At 37.9% G+C, this 12,570-nt stretch overlaps 1 long non-coding RNA gene across 1 annotated transcript in view; it reads left to right on the top strand.

The window, feature by feature from the left end:
- LOC144380957 (uncharacterized) overlaps window positions 1-6,417 on the top strand; it is an 87,414-nt gene extending 80,997 nt beyond the window's left edge. The window contains exons 2-3 of the long non-coding RNA XR_013445316.1: window positions 5,709-5,949; window positions 6,291-6,417. This is a non-coding gene — a long non-coding RNA (uncharacterized LOC144380957). The remainder of the gene's footprint in view (window positions 1-5,708; window positions 5,950-6,290) is intronic.
- Window positions 6,418-12,570: the final 6,153 nt, after the last annotated feature.

The following is a 12,570-nucleotide window of genomic DNA, read 5'->3' as shown; positions in this document are numbered from 1 at the left end:
TAGCAGTTACACTCCTTGGTATTTATTCAGATGAGTTTGCAATGGACTGCATGCTTGTATCCCCACAAAACTGTATGTTGAACTCCTAATGCCAATGTGATGATATTTGGAAATGTGGCCTTTAGGAAGTAATTAGATCTTGAGGGTAGGACCTTCACGAATGAGATCAGTGCCATTAAAAGAGGCCAGAGAGATAGCTACCTAGCTTTCTTTCCACCAAGTAAGGATACAAGAATTCAGCAGTCTGCCCTAAAAATCCTCTGTACTTCACCTATTCATCATCTCTCCCTCCACCTTCCACCTTGGCAACCACTGACCTTTTCAAGGTGATTCAATGTCACATAGTTAGAATCATACAGTACATAGGCTTTTCAGGTTGGCTTCTTTCACTTAGTCATATTTAAGCTTCCTCCATGCCTTTTTACAGCTTGATAGCTCATTTCCTTCCAGCACTGAATAATATTTCATTGTCTGGATGTACCACATTATCCATTCACTATGGAGGACATCTTGATTGCTTCAAAGTTTTGACAATTATGAATAAATCTGCTATAAACATCTGTGCGTGGATTTTTGTGTGAATATAAGTTTTCCACTACTTTGGGTAAATACCAAGAAGCACGATTGCTGGATCATATGGCAAGAGTATGCTTAGTTTTGTAATAAAACACCAAACTGTCTTCTAAAGTGGCTCTACCATTTTGCATTCACACTAGGAATGAATGAGGGTTTCTACTGCCTCACATCCTTGCCAGCATTTGGTGTTGTCTGTCAGTGTTCTGGATTTTGGTCATTGTAATAGGTATACAGTGGCACGTCACTTTTTTTTTTAATTTGCCTTTCCCTGATGACATATGATGAGGAACATCGTTTCATATGCTTATGCTTATTTTCCATCTGCATAACTTCTTTGGTGAGGTGTCTGTTAAAAAAATTTTTTTAATCAGGTTATTTCCTGATTTTTGAGTTTTAAGAGGTCTTTGTATATTTTAGATAACAATCCTTTATCAGGTATGTCCTTTGTCAATATTTTCTCCAGCCTGTGGCTTGTCTTTTTAGTCCCTTGCTAGTGTATTCACAGAGCAAAAAATTTCAATTTTAATGTACAGCTTATCAATTCTTTCTTTCATGATTGGGTCTTCGATATTGTATCTTAAGAATCATGACCAAACACTACATCATCTAGATTTTCTTCTTTGTTCACTTCTAGTAGTTGTATAGTTCTAATAGCTTCTAAGATATTTGGGGAGGGTAGTTTTATATCCACACAATCATATTATGTATTTTTGTACTGTATACCTAATATCTTCTCTTGATTACACTGGCTGATGCTTCCAAGACAATATTGTGCAATAACATTGACAGTGGGTCCTTATTTTCTTTGTGTCTTTAATAGATTGCCCCTGGTGTTTTGATAGTGGTGATGTTGATTATATATATATATATATATATGTATATGTATACATATATATATGATTTTATATATATACACATATATATGTAAAAGAAACCTTAATTAGCTTATTATTTATTTTTTCTTACTTATTTTTGTGTCAATTTGAAATATAACGGACTGAAAAATGTTAGTCACACTATTATTTCATTTCTATAAATGTTTCTTTGCTTTTCCTATTGATTTTATACCCTGACTTTTGTTTCTATAATTCTTTGTTTCTTAAAGATTCATGACATAGAGATCTTAAATATATTAAAATGGGATCCTTAAAAATTAGGTGTCCTCAAACAACAAGACAGAAGAAAGAGAAATTAAGGAGTCGATCCCATTTACAATTGCACCCAAAACCATAAGATACCTAGGAATAAATCTAACCAAAGAGGCAAAGAATCTGTACTCAGAAAACTATAAAATACTCATGAAAGAAATTGAGGAAGACACAAAGAAATGGAAAAACGTTCCATGCTCATGGATTGGAAGAACAAATATTGTGAAGATGTCAATGCTACCTAGAGCAATCTACACATTCAATGCAATCCCCATCAAAATACCATCCACTTTTTTCAAAGAAATGGAACAAATAATCCTAAAATTTGTATGGAACCAGAAAAGACCCCGCATAGCCAGAGGAATGTTGAAAAAGAAAAGCAAAGCTGGCGGCATCACAATTCCGGACTTCCAGCTCTATTACAAAGCTGTCATCATCAAGACAGTATGGTACTGGCACAAAAACAGGCACATAAATCAATGGAACAGAATAGAGAGCCCAGAAATGGACCCTCAACTCTATGGTCAACTAATCTTCGACAAAGCAGGAAAGAATGTCCAATGGAAAAAAGACAGTCTCTTCAACAAATGGTGTTGGGAAAATTGGATAGCCACATGCAGAATGAAACTGGACCATTTCCTTACACCACACACAAAAATAGACTCCAAATGGTTGAAAGACCTCAGTGTGAGACAGGAGTCCATCAAAATCCTAAAGGAGAACACAGGCAGCAACCTCTTTGACCTCAGCTGCAGCAACTTCTTCCTAGAAACATTGCCAAAGGCAAGGGAAGCAAGGGCAAAAATGAACTATTGGGACTTCACCAAGATAAAAAGCTTTTGCACAGCAAAAGAAACAGTCAACAAAACCAAAAGACAACTGACAGAATGGGAGGAGATATTTGCAAATGACATATCAGATAAAGGGCTAGTATCCAAAATCTATAAAGAACTCATCAAACTCAACACCCAAAGAACAAAGAATCCAATCAAGAAATGGGCAGAAGACATGAACAGATATTTTTCCAAAGAAGACATCCAAATGGCCAACAGACACATGAAAAAGTGCTCAATATCGCTCGGCATCAGGGAAATCCAAATCAAAACCTCCATGAGATACCACCTCACACCAGTCAGCGTGGCTCAAATTAACAAGTCAGGAAATGACAGATGTTGGCGGGGATGCGGAGAAAGGGGAACCCTCCTACACTGTTGGTGGGAATGCAAGCTGGTGCAGCCACTCTGGAAAACAGTATGGAGGTTCCTCAAAAAGTTGAAAATAGAGCTACCATATGATCCAGCAATTGCACTACTGGGTATTTACCCCAAAGATACAAAAGTAGGGATCCGAAAGGGTATGTGCACCCCGATGTTTATAGCAGCAATGTCCACAATAGCCAAACGGTGGAAAGAGCCAAGATGTCCATCAACAGATGAATGGATAAAGAAGAAGTGGTATATATATATACAATGGAATATTATGCAGCCATCAAAAGGAATGAGATCTTGCCATTTGCAACGACGTGGATGGAATTGGAGGGTATTATGCTGAGCGAAATAAGTCAAACAGAGAAAGACATGTATCATATGACCTCACTGATATGAGGAATTCTTAATCTCAGGAAACAAACTGAGGGTGCTGGAGTGGGGGGTGGGGTGGGAGGGATGGGGTGACTGGGTGATGGACACTGGGGAGGGTATGTGCTCTGGTAAGCGCTGTGAATTGTGCAAGACTGTTGAATCACAGATCTGTACCTCTGAAACAAATAATGCAATATATGTTAAGAAAGAAAAAAAAAAAGAAGAAGAATGTAGCAGGAGGGGAAGAATGAAGGGGGGGAAATCGGAGGGGTAGACGAACCATGAGAGACGATGGACTCTGAAAAACAAACTGAGGGTTCTAGAGGGGAGGGGGGTGGGAGGATGGGTTAGCCTGGTGATGGGTATTGAGGAGGGCACGTTCTGCATGGAGCACTGGTGTTATGCACAAACAATGAATCATGGAACACTACATCTAAAACTAATGATGTAATGTATGGGGATTAACATAACTAAAAAAAATTAAAACACACACACACACAAAAAATTAGGTGTCCTGATTCTCTGAATCGGGTGGAAGAAAATCCTTATTATACCAAATTTTAGTCATATATATATATATATATATATATGTAGTCCTCTATTATATTTTCAGAATAAAGATCATAAATTCTCTTACTCCATTTATGTTAATGCATTTTTGAGGAATTAGGAAGGAACTACCCTTGTTTGTAGGTAAAAAATTGGGTTTTTTTGGTACAAAGATGTTATTTGTACAATAGTTATGCATAATGATATTGATCTCAGAGCATGAAATGCCATTGGTTTTTTTATATAGTATTAGGAATAATTTTGCCTTAAGACATCCACATTTTTTTCAACCAAGCTCTTCTTTGTAAGCATGAATAAAAATTGATAGATGGCCATCACAGGTTAAAAGTTTAATCTGACGTCCATGGAACAGGATGGATTAACCCAGAAAGGATTTATCTTTACAGCCTCCTTACAGAAATTAATGTGGCAATTTACAAGAATTTGTGTGTATTGTTCCATAAATATTTGAGTATTTTATTGATAGTCTGTATTAAATATTTTAAAGGAAGGGAAACCAAATTGTGCTAAGCACTTGATAACCCCTGCTCCTAATTCTTAAGATTCTTATGATATACTATGTTTTCTTTCCTAATCTATATACAAAACAACCCAGTAAGAGTCAAACAGTAGGACAACTGCTACTTATCCCATTGAGAGCAATAAATAAGATCCTTTATAGATGAAGGTGATGGCATTGAAGTTTTCCTACCAGTGCAAAAGTTTATGACTACACTTAAAATAAAGCTTGACCTCCTAAGTAGATTTGTTAAATTTATGTTTTATCCTACCTGCACATAATTTCCTGTGTTAAAGATTTCACAGTTAAATCCAGAATACCTAATGCAGCACAGCAAGTGATAAAATGTATCTTAAGTTCAGGAATAAAACTGCTATTAGTCTTCTATGACAGTAACACATAGCTGTATTTGCAGGACTGTGTTTGAACTCCATTAAGTATCATTCACACACAGCCACACTTATACACACTCATTAGATAAGTGAATATATTGTGGAAAATAACATTTTAGTGATTATGAATGCTGGTGACTACAGCAGTGATCTAGATTCTGCAGAATTCTTTTTTTTTTTTTTAGATTAATTTATTTATTTGAGAGGGAGAGAAAGGAGCATGGGAGGGTGCAGGGGCAGAGGGAGAGGGACTGAGTGAGGAGGCGGACATAGGGCTCCATTTCAAAGCCTTGAGATCACAACCTGGGTAAAACCAAGAGTCCGAAGTTTAACCCACTGGGTTACCCAGGTGCCCCTAGATTCTGCAGAATTCTTAATTCAAATTACAAAAGAAATGCTGCTGATAATAAAAAAGGAAAACACCTCTACATAATAGAAAACCTGTTCTATGTTTAAGAGCAAAGCAATAAATATTATTGATCATTACATCTTGCACAGTACTTGTATATTATAGATGTGTGATTCATGCCTGGATTGATGGATATATCAGGCTGCTATATAGCCAAGCTATTAAAAAAGCATCAATTTATTACGGATTATCCACTGGCTACTACTTTAACTCACTACTCTTAGGAAACTATTCATATAAAATTCAATTAAACCCTTCCTTTGAATAGAAATTTTTTATGTAGAGGGATAACAGTTTTCCTCCTCGCCACACCTCCTCATTGCAGTCAAGTACTCCACTGAATTGGTGGAAATGGATGTAACTTAGCAAAAGTATATATACAATTTATAAATATGTCTGAGTGGTGCTTGAAAATAAGAACTATACAAGTCAACAAATCCTGTGGCCAACACGTCATTTTAGGCTTAATAGAATAGGATAGGAGATAGTGCACCTTTATATTGGATTAAAACTTGTTTGACCAATTGTTTTCAGGTCTGAGCTTACATGTGTAAAAAAAAAAAAAAAAGAAAAAAGAAAAAAAGATGGTGCCTGCAGCCGAGCAAGCAGCGCAAAGATGCCCATCCCCAGACAGCACCCCAGCCGACTGACTCCAGTCGCCAGTTCTTCAGGCTCACGCTTCAAGAGGAGCAATTAGGCATCTCCAAAACAAAGTCAGCGAGCCCCTCTAGCAGCCGCTTCTGCGTTGGGCTCTGCCGGGGCTGAGTCAGAACAGGTGAGCTCCTTTCTCACATTGCTATACCCACGTGGGTCTCTTGGACATGAGCCTGTTTTCGAAGTTAAATGTTTTGAGGGCTTGTGTCTTAGGTGCAGGTCTTAAAAGTCGGGGTGCTGTATGTGAGGTTTAAACCCTTCCCTCCTCAGGAAGAAGCTCCCATTTTGAGCTCCCTCCCGCCTGTCGGTCGCCCTGCTGGGGTGGGATTTCTGGCGGGATTGTGTCCCAGCCTCTCCTACCTGCTTTCATGTGGGCCTTCTCTCCTTCCCTCAGGCTTAGGTGTTGTTAAGCTGGGTTGGTTTGTTTGTTTGTTCATTAAAAGTTGTTCCCCACGTCTGTAGCGTCCATTTGTTCCCGGGAGGAGGCGAGTTCAGGGTCCTCACGTCGCCACCTTGAATCGGAACCGCACTCTTAGTGGAAGAGTGAAAACAGCTGAGGGAGACACGGTGCGAGAGCGCAACAGCACTTTATACAAGGGCAGTGAAAGGAAGTGGGGGCAGGTGTGTTTAGCTTAAGACGCGAATGCTTAAAAAAGAGTAATGCTTTTAAAATGTAAGGTTAAGAACACAACAGCAAAAAATAAAAGGTAAAGTCATTTTATTCTGTTTAAAACTATCAAGTGGAGTCCCATCTTATTCAGAGAAAGATGGAACCTCTAAAACAGTGGTTGTCAATGATGTGGAAAGAGTGGATTTTACCTAAGGATATTTAGCAAAGTCGGGAGACATTTTTGGTTGCCATCGTGTGGGATGAGTGTGCTACTGGAATCTGGTGGGTAGAGGTCAGGATGCTGATAAACATCTACACTGTACAGGACAGCCCCTCATAAGAATCATCCAGCTCAAAGTGTAGGTGCTGAGGTTGAGAAAGACCTAAAAAGACCTCAAGGCCCTTCTTAACAAGCTCGGGTCACTTCTTTGTCATCTCCTCCAATTGTCCATGTATTTGCTGAGCCCCAACCATAATGGCTTCCTCCCTCTTTCTAATATGTTTCTTCCTCAAAAGTCTTGTACTATTCCCTCTCTTTAGAAGCTACTTTCCTCAAATAACAGCATGGTCTTTGTCCTCATCTCTTTCAGGGTTTTGCTCTCAGTAAGCACTTCTTGAACTCTCTGCTTGAAATTTTCTTCGCCACTACTGTCTTCGTGGCCTATGCTTCTTCCTTCTCTATATTGCATTCATTTATTTTATTGCCTACCTCTCCCCACTATCATGTAAACCTAAAAGGGAAAGAATTGTATCTATTTTGTTCCCTCCTGTATCCCTATTTCTGGGAATTGTATTTTTGAGTGAATGAATAAAAGGAAGAACTGTATAAAATTTCTCATGTAAAGCATTCTATATATATGAACAAAGAAAAATTTGGGACCAATTGACAGGGCCTATAGGAAGATGAACTTCAAAAAATACAATTTATTAAGGTATCAAAAAAGAATTAATAGAGAGCTCTATGTTGCAGATTTCTTTATGTTCAAGCAATAACAAAATTATCACTGAACAAGGATAAATAGATGGGATTCAAGCATTGGCTCTTAAAGTTTCTGACAAGCTACAAGGTGGTAATATGCACAGGCTTTGGAGCTAGACTTATCCAGGCTTGGCTTCAGTTCTACCACCCTGCATATTCACTGTGAACCCTTGGGCAGATTACTGAATCTCTCTGAGCATTACATTGCTTTTTATGTAAAATAAGGATAGCAATAATATATTCTGCAAAAGATCAATTAGAGGAGTAAATAAGATATTCTGTGTGATGTATCTCACACATAGTTAAATGCATATATTTGTTAATAATAATAATTATTGAAAAATAAATAATACTTACTAGTGTTAATATTATATTTTTTCCAGAGTATATAACTTTGTCTCTTTTATTTTAAGTATTTCAGATTTGTTATCTCTACCTTAATACCCACCATATTTTCCCCAGAATTTTCCTAAGGACAGAAGCTTAATCAATCCTCAGTGCCAGTACAGAATTATTACACTACTCTTCTGTCAACCCAGGCCCTCTCTCAAAATACTTAGGATAAGTTCTCAGTCTCAATGCTGACATGCCTATTACATTTTAAATGTCTAGAAATTTTATTTGCAGAATAAAAATAAGAATTTTATTCATAGAAATTTTCCTGTAGCTCTTATTTTTTAAATTTTATTTTATTATGTTATGTTAGTCCCCATACAGTACATCATTAGTTTCTGATGTAGTGTTCCATGATTCATTGTTTTCGAATAACACCCAGGGCTCCATGCAATACGTGTCCTCCTTAATACTCATCACCGGGCTAATCCATCTCCCCACCCCCTCTCTTCTAAAACCCTCAGTTTGTTTCTTGGAGTCCATAGTCCTCATGGTTCGTCTCCTCCTCCGATTTCCCCCCCTTCATTTTTCCCTTCCTTCCCCTAATGTCCTCCATGCTATTCCTTATGTTCCACAAATAAGTGAAACCATATGATAATTGACTTTCTCTGCTTGACTTATTTTACTTAGCATAATCTCCTCCAGTTCCACCCATGTTGATGTAAAAGTTGGGTATTCATCCTTTCTGATGGCTAAGTAATATTCCATTGTATATATGGACCACATCTTCTTTATCCATTCGTCTGTTGAAGGACATCTCGGCTCTTTCCACAGTCTGGTTATTGCAGACATTGCTGCTATGAACATTGGGGTGCAAATGGCCCTTCTTTTCACTACATCTGTGTCTTTGGAGTAAATTCCCAGGAGTGCAATTGCTGGGTCATAGGGTAGCTCTATTTTTAATTTTTTGAGGAATCTCCACACTGCTTTCCAAAGTGGCAGTATCAACTTGCATTCCCACCAATAGTGTAAGAGGGTTCCCCTTTCTCCACTATCTCTCCAACATTTGTTGTTTCTTGCCTTGTCAATTTTTGCCATTCTAACTGGTGTAAGGTGGTATCTCAATGTGGTTTTGATTTTAATTTCCCTGATGGCTAATGATGATGGACATTTTTTCATGTGTCTGTTAGCCATTTGTATGTCAGCTTTTGAAAAGTGTCTGTTGATGTCTTCTGCCCATTTTTTGACTTGATTATTTGTTTTTTGGGTGTTGAATTTGAGAAGTTCTTTATAGATCTTGGATATCAGCCCTTTGTCTGTAGTGTCATTTGGAAATATCTTCTCCCATTCTGTGGGTTGCCTCTTTGTTTTATTGACTGTTTCCTTTACTGTGTAGAAGTTTTTTATCTTGATGAAGTCCCAAAACTGCATTTTTGCTTTTGTTTCACTTGCCTTTGGAAATGTATCTTGAAAGAAGTTGCTGTGGCAGATGTCGAAGAGGTTACTGCCTATGTTCTCCTCTAGGATTTTGATGGATTCCTGTCTCACATTGAGGTCTTTCATCCGTTTTGAGTCTATCTTTGTGTATGGTGTTAGAGAATGGTCGAGTTTCATTCTTCTGTATATAGCTGTCCAATTTTCCCAGCACCATTTATTGAAGAGACTGTCTTTTTTCATTGCATATTTTTTCCTGCTTTATCGAAGATTATTTGACCATAGAGTTGAGGGTCCATATCTGGGCTCTCTATTCTGTTCCATTGGTCTGTATGTCTGTTTTTGTGCCAATACCATGCTGTCTTGGTGATCATAGCTTTGTAATATAGCTTGAAATCAGGCAACGTGATGCCCCCAGCTTTGTTTTTCTTTTTCAACATTTCCCTGGCAATTCGGGGTCCTTTCTGATTCCGTACACATTTTAGGATTGTTTGGTCCAGCACTTTGAAAAATGTCATTGGAATTTTGATCAGGATGGCATTGAAGGTATAGATTGCTCTGGGTAGCATAAACATTTTAACAATGTTTATTCTCTGATCCATGAGTATGGAATGTTTTTCCATCTTTTTTGTCTTCTTCAATTTCTTTCATGAGTGTTCTGTAGTTCCTAGGGTATAGATCCTTTACCTCTTTGGTTAGGTTTATTCTGAGGTATCTTATGGTTTTTGGTGCTATTGTAAATGGAATCGATTCTCTAATTTCTCTTTCTACAGTTGCATTATTAGTGTATAAGAAAGCAACTGATTTCTGTGCATTGGTTTTGTATCCTGCCACATTATTGAATTGCTGTATAAGTTCTAGTAATTTGGGGGTGGAGTCTTTTGGATTTTCCACATAAAGTATCATGTCATCTGCGAAGAGAGAGAGTTTGACTTCTTCTTTGCCAATTTGTATATATTTTATTTCTTTTTGTTGTCTGATTGCTGTTGCTAGGACTTCTAGTACTATGTTGAACAATAGTGGCGAGAGTGGGCATCCTTGATGTCTTCCTGATCTTAAGGGAAAGGCTCTCAGCTTTTCCCCATTGAAGATGATATTCGCTGTGGGTTTTTCATAGATTGATTTTATGAACTTAAGGAATGTTCCCTCTATCCCTATACTCTGAAGAGTTTTAATCAAGAAAGGATGCTGTATTTTGTCAAATGCTTCTTGTGCATCAATTGAGAGGACCCTATGGTTCTTCTCTCTACTTTTATTAATGTGTTCTATCACATTGATTGTTTTGTGAATGTTGAACCACCCTTCCATCCCGGGGATAAATCCCACTTGGTCGTGGTGGATGATCCTTTTAATGTATTGTTGGATCCTGTTAGCTAGGATTTTGTTGAGAATTTTGGAATCCATATTCATCAGGGATATCAGTCTGAAATTCTCCTTTTTGATGAGGTCTTTGCCTGGTTTGGGGATTAAGGTAATGCTGGCCTCATAGAATGAGTCTGGAAGCTTTCCTTCTGTTTTTATTTTTTGAAACAGCTTCAGGAGAATAGGTATTATTTCTTCTTTGAATGTTTGGTAGAATTCCCCAGGGAATCCATCAGGCCCTGGACTCTTGTTTTCTGGGACGTTTTTGATCACTGCTTCAATCTCGTTACTGGTTATTGGCCTATTCAGGTTGTCAGTTTCTTCCTGTTTCAGTCTTGGGAGTTTATAGGTTTCCAGGAGGCATCCATTTATACCAGGTTGCTTAATTTATTGGCATATGGTTGTTGATAATAATTTCTAATAATTGTTTCTATTTCCTTGGTGTTAGTTGTGATCTCTCCCCTTTCGTTCATAATTTTCCTAATTTGGGTCCTTTCTCTTTTCTTTTGGATAAGTCTGGCCAGTGGTTTATCGATCTTATTAATTCTTTCAAAGAACCAGCTTCTTGTTTCGTTGATCTGATCCACTGTGTTTCTGGTTTCTAATTCATTGATCTCTGCTCTAATCTTAATTATTTCTCTTCTAATGCTTGGCTTAGGCATCATTTGTTTTTGTTTTTTTTTTCTCCAGTTCTTTAACGTGTAAAGTTAGTTGGTGAATTTGGGATTTTTCTATTTTTTTGAGTGAGACTATGTATTTCCCCCTTAGGACCGCTTTTGCAGTATCCCATAAGTTTTGGACTGATGTGTTTTCGTTCTCATTGGTTTCCATGAATTGTTTAAGTTCTTCTTTGATTTCCTGGTTGACCCAAACATTCTTGAGCAGAGTGGTCTTTAGCTTCCAAGTGTTTGAATTTCTTCCAAATTTTTTCTTCTGATTGAGTTCCAGTTTTAAAGCATTATGGTCTGAGAATATGCAGGGAATAATCTCAATATTTTGGTATCGGTTGAGACCTGATTTGTGACCCAGTATGTGGTCTATTCTGGAGAAAGTTCCATGTGAGCTCGAGAAGAATGAGTAATCTGTTGTTTTAGGGTGGAATGTTCTGTATATATCTATGAGGTCCATCTGGTACAGTGTGTCATTCAAAGCTCTTGTTTCTTTGTTGATTTTCAGCTTAGATGATCTGTCTATTGCTGAGAGTGGAGTATTGAGGTCTCCTACAATTAACATATTATTATCAATATGACTCTTTATTTTGGTTAACAGTTGGCTTATGCAGTTGGCTGCTCCCATGTTGGGGTCGTAGATATTTACAATTGTTAGATCTTCTTGTTGGATAGACCCTTTAAGAATGATATAGTGTCCTTCTGTGTCTCTAACTACAGTCTTTAGCTTAAAATCTAATTTGTCTGATATAAGAATTGCTACCCCAGCTTTCTTTTGAGGTCCGTTGGCATGGAAGATGGATCTTCATCCCTTCACTTTCAGTCTGGATGTATCTTTAGGTTCAAAATGAGTCTCTTGACAGCATATGGATGGGTCCTGCCTTTTGATCCAATCTGCAACCCTGTGCCATTTTATGGGAACATTTAGGCCGTTCACGTTGAGAGTAATTATTGAAAGATATGAATTTATTGTCATCATGTTGCCTGTGAAGTCCTTGTTTCTATAGATTGTCTCTGTAAATTTCTGTTCTATATCACTCTTGGGGTCTTTCTCTTTTTATAGAACCGCCCTTAATATTTCTTGTAGGGCCAGCTTAGTGGTCACATATTCTTTCAACTTCTGCCGGTCGTGGAAGCTCTGCATCTCTCCATCCATTCTAAATGAAAGCCTTGCCGGATAAAGTATTCTTGGCTGCATGTTCTTCTCATTTAGTACCCTGAATATGTCTTGCCAGCCCTTTCTGGCTTGCCAGGTCTCTGTGGATAGGTCTGATGTTATTCTGATGTTCCTCCCTCTGTACGTAAGGAATCTCTTCCCCCTAACTGCCCCTAAGATGGTTTCCTTGGTTCTAAGAT

Source organism: Halichoerus grypus, chromosome 2, assembly GCF_964656455.1.
Source record: "Halichoerus grypus chromosome 2, mHalGry1.hap1.1, whole genome shotgun sequence".
In the NCBI taxonomy this organism is placed as follows: Eukaryota; Metazoa; Chordata; class Mammalia; order Carnivora; family Phocidae; genus Halichoerus; species Halichoerus grypus.
The sequence above is the reverse complement of the archived record's forward strand: the minus strand, read 5'-3'. Positions and strand labels throughout refer to the sequence as shown.